Genomic DNA, 9407 nt, shown 5'->3' on the forward strand with positions numbered 1-9407 from the left:
ATTCCTCTTTTCCCTTTGCCTCCTCTGTCTCCAGATTGGTTCAGCCCCCATTCCCTTCAAGGATTGCTTAATTTTTTTTGTCTGAGAGGATAAATGTAAAAATGATGTTTTGTGTTTCCCAAGTCATGTGGCGTAAATACAGCGTCTGCATCATTAAAGGCTTCATGAACTGTTTTATATATGAAGGCTTAATGTCTCCACACTGACAGTTAACTGATTCCTCCCAGGTGCTTCCATCTCTGCTCCATATGTGTGCATATGGAAGCATCACTCCATCCTTCTGTTTTCTTGTTGAAGTGGAACTATAACGGCGCTCTACGCACATTTGCAAAGGCCTCCACAGAATAATTCATTTGATGCTTTGATAAGCGATAATGGACCCAGTAAGGTATAATTCATATGCCCCAGATCTCTTTAGAGAGTCTATGGCTTCCACAAAGTGTCCCACTACCTCCCTGAGTACCCCTCTCTTTCAAGACTCTCTCGTCTGGTTGAAGAGGGCCCATTTATTATTTAAATCCCTCCATAATTCATCCATTCCCCTCAATACACCCCATCCGTTGCTCATTTCACATCGAGCACAAATTAGCATGAGCTCTGTATCTGTATTTTTGACAAACAGAACAGAGAAAGTAAGCAAGCAGGAAGAGATAGCGGCTCAGTCCGACGGTGCTTATTTTTCCGCAGTCCTCCCTGTGATTTGATGCTGTGTGACATATTGAGTCTAATTTGTAGCCTAAAGAACCAAACAGCTGTGGCCTATTTTGTTTAGCTGTTGTTCGGGTGATGTCACCATTTCTGCCTCGTAAGGCTGCCTCGCTCTCGGCGCTCGGTGTGAGGATGTCAGGAGCATTTCGCTAAGCTGCTGATGAGGAGGGCAGGGGTTGTGCAGCCTTTAGATTAATCTGATAAGTCAAGCACGGTTGTTATGTGCCGTTTTTTTTTTTTTTTTTTTGAAGACATCTATTAACCAGTGTTAAATATTCACACTCATGCCTTGTTGCTATATTTGACATGACTTATTTTTTATATAATGAATATTGCTTAACAGGCATTGCACGATAATGTTTTGGGGATGTGGATAGAACTAGATTGTAGAAGGTCTACCAATGCCATTTGGTATTGTCCTTTTCGTGCTCATGATAAGAGGTCACACTATCATGATTTGTACTTTTTAAAGGGTTGATTTATCCAAACTGCACATTGCAACTTAGATCTAGTGGTTTCTGGTTATGCAGATATGTTTATTTGACATATCCAGCTAATGAGATATTCCTTACCAAAGAAATAAGTCTGTGAACGATCCAGTAGAGCAATCATTTTGTTCCTTGAAAAGAGATCGCTGTTTAATTTGTTAAAGAATCACTCTGGTGGTATTCTATATTTTTCATACAAAGACCCAAACCAACAACACATTAGTCCATCTCTCAATTCTCCCTGACCTCCAGCCTCGAACCCCTTTGATGAATGGAAGCCTACCGAACATGTAAATCTTTAAAAACCGGTCGCACATTTGTACTTTAAAATTTCATAAAGCAGCCGAGCACTGTAGTTTTTAGAAAAGGTCACTCGACTTAAGTAGTGAATTCATCTGGGACTGTTTTCAGCTGTGGGTTTGGTGTGTCAGTGAGTATTTCTGGCACCAGGATGGTGTATGTGGGTTCAACTGAGAATCTCCTTATTCATTGTAATGAAGGAACATACATTATATTTACCGGTTAACACTGTGGCAGATTGGTGTATTTTTAACCTATTTTACTGTTTGGATAAGAATGGGGTTTTATGGCACAGAGGAACACAATATATCAGGCTTTGGCACCACACTCACAATACTTGCTAACAGATGAATTTACTGATGGCTTTGGTCTTTTTTTGTTGTGTGTCAACAAATTAGAAAAATAGAGAATATCAGCAAGTAAATGTACATTTTTAGTTCCCCGAGCACCTCACCTTCATTGTATAAGGTAAGTGGCAGAAATCTCAAGGAGACATACATATCTCAAAACCTGGACAAATAAAACCAATATTATGTGCATGGGTGTATACCAGTAGCGGTAAGTCAACTGGGTGAACTGATCCTTTAATTTCTGAACATTAACTTGTTAGAATTCTAACTGCAAAAATCAAGCATTTTGAATCACATGTACTCCATTCAGCACATATGACCCAGCTACTGCAAACTTAGAACTTGGTGACTTATAATAATTTCATTGACCAAATAATATTTAGTCAGTTGTGATTCAGAAACTTTGAGCTACAGGGGATAACTGTAATGGACTGCTTCTATAAAAACAAATAATAGGATACTTATTTGATAAATATACATAGATTACTAGAGCCACCTACCTGACAGTGATTTGCTTGCACCGTGGTGCAACGCTGCACACTGAGTGGAACATGCATACCTGTTTTTTCCAGCTGTACAGGCCTCAGCATGTCAGAGTCGACATAGTCCTGACATAGCACATAGACATAACATTAGCAGTGAGCGAGGCTACAGCCGCTCCGCTTAAATACGTCCTGACATTCCATCTCTATTGATCATGTGTATTGACAATGGTTTTGTTTGTTTCCATAGATACAATCAGTGAGAGTTTGATCCCATGAACCTAATAGAGTGCTGCAATAAAGGCAGAGACTAAATCCTCCAGTGGTGTGAAATTTTTCTTACAACTTCCAGCTTCTATATTTTCATTCTTTATTCTAAGCGAGTAGATAAAAATGCATGGTGAGGAAACTTGAATGCATCCTGAACAATGTTTGTCTAAGAATTTTATCTGAAACGTGTCGTTCACGCTCTGTTCCACATTCGGCATCATTATCTAGCCAGTGACACATTTACCAGATCGTGCTCCTGGCTAAAAGTTGGTCTTCAGGACACTTTGTACCATTAGCTTGTTTTTTCGACAGACTCATTTTTCCTGATGCACAACATTTTTGAGCATGCTTGCTGCAGATTTCTGTCACTGGTAACACTTGATATAAGCCATTTTCTCACTTTGTGCAGTCTGAATATAAGCACCTAAATTATTATGTAATAGAGTGATATTTTTTTAAAGTATAAGGCTTTTGAACATATGAAAGTTGAACAAAAATATAACCATACACAGACAAGGGAAGATAAAGGATAAGAGGAACCAACAAGACATAGTTGCTTAACATCTAATAATAATAATAATAATAATGAAGATTATTATTCTAGTGTGTAATTCAAGTCTAATTCAGAAAAGTGTGCCACATATTCTTAAATATTTCAGGGGGAACCACTAAGCACATATCTGAGCTGCTTTAATTTAAAGTGCTGCATCACTTCCCCCGACCGCAGAGTGTGACTGTGGCTTTTCCACTTCAATAAAATTAACTTAGTAAGGTTGTAACTGTATATTTGGTTCTAATTACGTGGCTGTTCTTGCTTGAGACACCAAATAAAATATCTGAAAGAGTTTTAAAATAAAGCTAAAAAAATTGGATGATTTCGGACAATGCCCCTAAAAAAAGGGTAAAGTGCACTATGCATCCATATTGTGAGTTTTTAAACAAAGGAACATGTAACAGCATATTCAACAGAACAATAAAGATGTGGTACAAAACAGATGACTAAAGTCCAGGTCATTTCTCTGACTCTTTCTCTATAGCGTCACAATAAAGAAGCCAGACAGGTAGGTATGTGCCTTGACTGATTATAATGTATGATTAACACAGTGATATAGGCTGTGGGCTGTGGCATGGAGGCTTGTCACATTCAGGCGTTCCACCTACTGCAGGGAGGAATGTTTTGGGTAAACCTGCCTCAGTGCAGTTTCCTAATAATGCTCAGTGTTTGGTTTAATCCACTTGAAGTGTAAGATGAGTGGGGTTTACTGCTTTAGAACATTTCACACAGTGTCAGGTATGTGGTGAAATTATGTTGCTGTCGGTGCAGAGTATGAGTGGGAAAAGATTACGTATGTGTGCTGATCTATATGGCATTGAATGTATAGCTCTGTAGCACTTAAAAGTAAAATGAATGGATTTTTCTTCATACTCTCTATTAGCCTCTGCTGTGCCACTGTAGTGAATCATTATAGTAGCTCGGTGAAGGCTTTTAAATTCGCAGTTTTTAATGCCGCGTTCACATGTTAGGATTTGCCATAAATACAAGCTAACTGGAAAATGGTTTCTTGTCACTGTCTGAGCGGTAATTACAAGAAAATCCACAGATGTTGGCCAATGCGAGACTATAAAACATGAAGATCATGTGTAGTGTAGTGTGTTTTTTTTAAGGAACAGACTTCATAACATCTGGGGTGCAGTGGAGCCGGCAGATGTACAGTTACATTCACAATAATTCACCACTGGCAAGAAGAAAATCAAAGGTGATGTTTAGTTGGACTTAAATTTGCAGTAACGGGTAGTAAATTAACTGGAGCTGCAACCATTAATCAGACAGTCGATTGAAAGAAAATTCACCTGCAAATATTTAGATAACTGATGAGGTCATTTTTTTTTGAGACAGAGAGAGGGAGAGAGAAAGACGTTTAATGGTTTCAGGTTCTCTAATGTGAGGGTTTGCTGCTTTTCTGATGTTTTCTAGACAAAACAAATTAAAATAAGACTATGGAACTTGTACTGTACAGCCATCACTGTGGCCACAAGTGTTCAATATGTCATTTCAGATGGCAGAGTCAAACATGGTATTGGGAAAGTCAAGTTTAGTTTATTTCAGTCATTAAACTCAAATACATATGTGTAAATAAAGTAAATAATCATATGTCCTTGTTCCATGTTGCAAATATAATAACACAGTGAAAATATACACATATATACTCCTATTTCCTTATGCATGGTTATACATTCTCAAAAGTAGTAGTAGTAGTAATCAGTTACACAATATGCTCCTGAAGTTAGATGTATTGACTTGATTAAGGGTACGTTTTGTTGATTATGATTACAGCTTTTCATTTGTAAGATTGTGTTTGTTTGTGGGTCTATGTGTGTTTTCTTTTTGTTATGTCTGGCTGGGTTAGTGTGTTTCCTCTGCTGTAGGCACTAAACAGATCTTGATCTCAGTGAGATTTCCTGATTTTAAATAAAGGTTCTAAAAGTGCAACAGTCTTGCTTTAATCAATGAATCGATTAAGAATAATCTGCAGATTAATCGATGGTTGCAGCACTAGAATATACTGACAGGATTGTCTTCATTGTGCACACCTCAGAAAAATACTTAGTAGGAGTTGGTTAGCAGAAATATATCCTGCCTTGCCTTTGCAAGTGGCAGCAACTAGGTCAAAGATTCTTCAATCTTTCTATTGCCGTCTGGTAAGTAAAACAGCAATATGTATTAATTGAAGTCCTTTGAAACCTTTTGAATTTATAATTTCTGATCACATCATGATAAGAGCGGCCTCCTTTATACCTGAATCCTGCACATCAGCAAGCTGTCTGTAAAGGTTGAGGTATGACAGTGCCCTGGTCCGTTACCTCTTTGTCTCCACACCGAAAACCAACGTGACTGGCCTCTCCTAGTGTCCCTGCCTCCCTGATTAGAGGTCTCCTCAGGGCGTAATGACAGAATTGTGTTCCTGTCAGTTCCTGCAGCTCAGAGTGGGCTAATAGTTACGTTAGCCCACGCAGCATGTCATTAGCTCTCCACCCGTAGCCCAATGAGGGGCAAGTCTGTCATTTCGAGGCTAAATCACAGGGAAGGCAGGCCGGAGATCACAGTCACACCGGTGCTCTTGAAGCTGCAGTGTTTCCGCCCATCCTTCTTCGCCGCACTTAATATGCACCGACTTCCACATACTGTATTAACACAGAGGAATTACTGCGACACGGGCTAGAGGAGGCAAATGGAAGTCAAAGAGAGATACTTTGATGGGTCGCTGATACCGAGATCATTCCATCAAAATCGTAATTTGAAACACTGCTCATTTCTGACTGTGATTGGATGATTCATGGTTATCACTCGGATGATTAGCAGGCTTGCGTAGCATCTATCAGAGCTCGGGCTAATCTGCTTTGATTATTAGCCTCTAAGCCTTTCCTTCCACGCTGGGCTTGTCGAGTACGGAGTGATGAGAAATTACACTCTTCTCATATTTGTATTAATCTATCTGTGCTTACTTGTCAAACTGATAATTGCGTCGCCCCATAGTTTACATCACCCACTCAAAAAAAACTGCCGAATGTGGTTTTTACCCCCAACCTCACATCTGCAAACGCCCCTTCACACCAGTGGGTGATATTGCAGTGTATTAATCAATTACTGCATTGTAAATGATGATATTTCTCCTCCAAACTACAGTGGATACCTTTCTAACATGTGTTTAGGCTGCTTTATAAAGGCTTTTACTCCCTCTTAAAATGCAAAGTCAAAAGTAGGCGAACCTCCAAACAAAATCAAAGTAAACAGGCTTCAACCGCCCTGAAACTATTAGATGAGATTTACAGATAATCAGTCAGGACACAGCGACAACAGCTACAAATAGAAAATCTCCTCTCCAACTGGGTTCTATTAGTTTCAGGTGTTGGGTTCTTTACCCCCAGGGATGCTCTTCTGGCCCGGCTTGTTCCCCTACCCGCCGTCAGTAGCCGTTGTACGCCATTAACATTCCGATACGTCTGCTTGTGATTACGTTACATATGTCGACATTGGAAAACACAAGCTTCCGAAAGATGCTGATTTTTTTTTCCCCATAGAAGAATACATTAGCTACTGGACAGGCTTAGGCTTGAAAAGCAGCAGCCTGCGTGAAGCATCTGTTACATGTGTGCATGCCATATCGGAATCATTTTACCCTGTTTCTCCGCACAATAAAAACTTCTGCACATTTTACAGCTTATTGGTCACAGTGGGCTTTTAATACCAACCACAACTTGCCCTGCAGCTGAAACTTCATGGGAAATAAGCTGAGCACGATATATTTAACAAATTTTCAGGCCTGTGGCTCTATAAGTAGATAAGAAGTGGATCCGTTTTTGATCCACGTGAGCCAGATCTTAGCAAAAGCTGTGGGTCGATCCTTGAGTCAGGGGGGACGAGCTGATAATTATGAGCGAGCGTGACCGTGTTATACAATCCATGCGCGTCTTTAGTCAGCGCCGTGACCTTCTCCACCGAGATTTGCGTCTGCCTAACTTTGCCCTTTTAGTGGGGGCATGTTGTGTAAGTGAAGGGGGCACAACGTGAATAACATTGGTATTTGCGCAACAGCCTGTGCCGGAGCGGAGAGCCAACTGGAGCAGGAGAATGGCGCTGTTCGGCGAGGTTCACGGCTGTTATTCCTACAGGCCATGAGCGTGAAAGGAGCTAATGCCATCTGACAGTTTTGGAGCAAGAAGAGGAGGGCTGGACAGAAAAGGAGGAGAGAGAGAGAAGAGAGAGAAAGATGGGGGGGGGGGGAGGGGGGTGTTAAGAGATAGAGTGGGATGGAGAGGGGGGTAGGGGGTTGGAGAATATGGGGGGGGGGGGGTGTTGGATGAGAGAGAAATAGGGGATGAGCTAGATATGGACAAAGCAGGGGATGAGGGATATGGGAGGGGAAGGGCTAAAGAGGCGATACTGTAGGGACCTTCTATTGTTACCCGCTGTAGAAAATGGCCTCTGAGAGCCATCGCTTTTTTTTTCTTTTCTTTTTTCTCATATTATTGGCGTGACATATTAAAAAAACCAAATATTCAAACGTTTTCTCGAAATATCGCAGATGGAGTCCGAACCTTCAAAGCAGGTGCTGTAAAGGTTGCCAATCTCTTAATCTTAGATATTCTATCAAACACTTATCAGAACGCAGCATATCCAGACTTCACCCCCAAACCCCCAAACCCCCCCCCCCCAACCCCCCTCTGCGTGCTCGCACTGTGGGACACACGTTCGCTCACGGCTGCCATTTTGAAAAAAATCAGCCTTTTGAGGGAATTCCAGAAAATGTACTCAAAGCATTGCAAAAAAACGCCCCGCATTTTCTATCCGACGATTTTCCGAGATTTTGTCCGAAAGGGACGCACCGACGTGAGAAAATTCCCCAGTCTTTTTTTGTCCCCTTAAAGAAATGAGTCGTACTACTTTTTTTAAAACATCGACACAACGAGACAAAAGATTGTAGCAAAACGAGGAGCAGATGAAGAGGGGAAGAGGGAAGTGAGGTGGGATCCCACTGTAATTTGACAGGCTCCAGTCCCTGCTCGGTCTTCAGCGGGAGTTTCTTTTGAAGGAGGCGTACCAGACACCCTGCTGCCAACCTAACCTGTCATTACCGACATGGCAGAAAGACACAGAGAGATGCTATGTCTTGTTTTGTCTCGTCGCCTGTTTAAAATGGACTCAGAGATGCATGATTCAGGTCTGATTGGGGCGACATGGAGAGGAAAATGTGTAGAGTGTATTACACAGAGAGACATTTAATAAACACACTTCACAGCTTTATCTAAAATGCCTTGTATCCTTAGTCTAAACATTTTATTTTTTATTTCATGCTTTTATTTCTAACCCTAACCCTAATCCCCTAACCCTAACCCTTCATTTACCTTAATAATAAAAACAGTGATGTCATTTTCTACATGCTTCTCATTTGCCAAGTCTTAACAACAGTTCATATTATCAAGTCCTGTGAGCAATATTTCTATAATTATTTATGGCTCATAAATATCTTTTATAAATAACTGTCATCTCTCAATTCAAATGGGATAAGGAACAGTGATGCACACAGCAGCTGACGGAGGTTTAAGAGGCTCCATGTCAGTCGGACTCATGAGGTTTTTGGGGTGGGGTCTCGGCTGTAAACCTAAAAACCTGACTGTAGTGGTTTTTGTTTGGGCTTGCCTGCATTTGTTTGATCTGTGCGAGGATTTTTTTTTTTTCAAGCGCCTTTTTAGAATAATTGTACAGCTTGTCTTACAAATATTTGGCGAGGAACCGGAGCCCTCTTACAAAATGTGGTCTTGTGCATCAGCAGGCCAACGTTTTCTACCTCCTGAAAAAAAATGGCCGTGTTTTGTAAGAAAAACCACATACTTTGCTTTTTTCGAGAGCTTGGGTGAAATTCTATAGTTTGTTACAGAATAGAAGGTACGGTCGCCCGCTTGGAGGAGAAACCACTTCTGTTAACAAAAAAGCAAACAACATCAAAAAGGTGGTGTTGGTTGTTTGGCAGCAGATAAGACGATTAGAAGTCAGAGCCGCCCGCCTCAGCAACCCTCCATCATTAAAGCTGCTGGCCCACATCTATAGATTATAATGGCTGCTCTGCTGCCTCTCAGGTCACACACTGCTCCACTTTGATCAGCCTGTTGGTATTTGTGAACGAACAAGTCAGCTCATGCTGCTGACTTATCTGGCTCTTTGTCTGCTGACAGAAAGCTCACGGGGGGCTCCAGGTTTTGTATGAGACTGCCCTCTGGTGGGGAAGTAGCCCCTAAACAGCACCACCACC

The sequence above is a fragment of the Scomber japonicus genome, chromosome 9 (assembly GCF_027409825.1).
Source record: "Scomber japonicus isolate fScoJap1 chromosome 9, fScoJap1.pri, whole genome shotgun sequence".
In the NCBI taxonomy this organism is placed as follows: domain Eukaryota; kingdom Metazoa; phylum Chordata; class Actinopteri; order Scombriformes; family Scombridae; genus Scomber; species Scomber japonicus.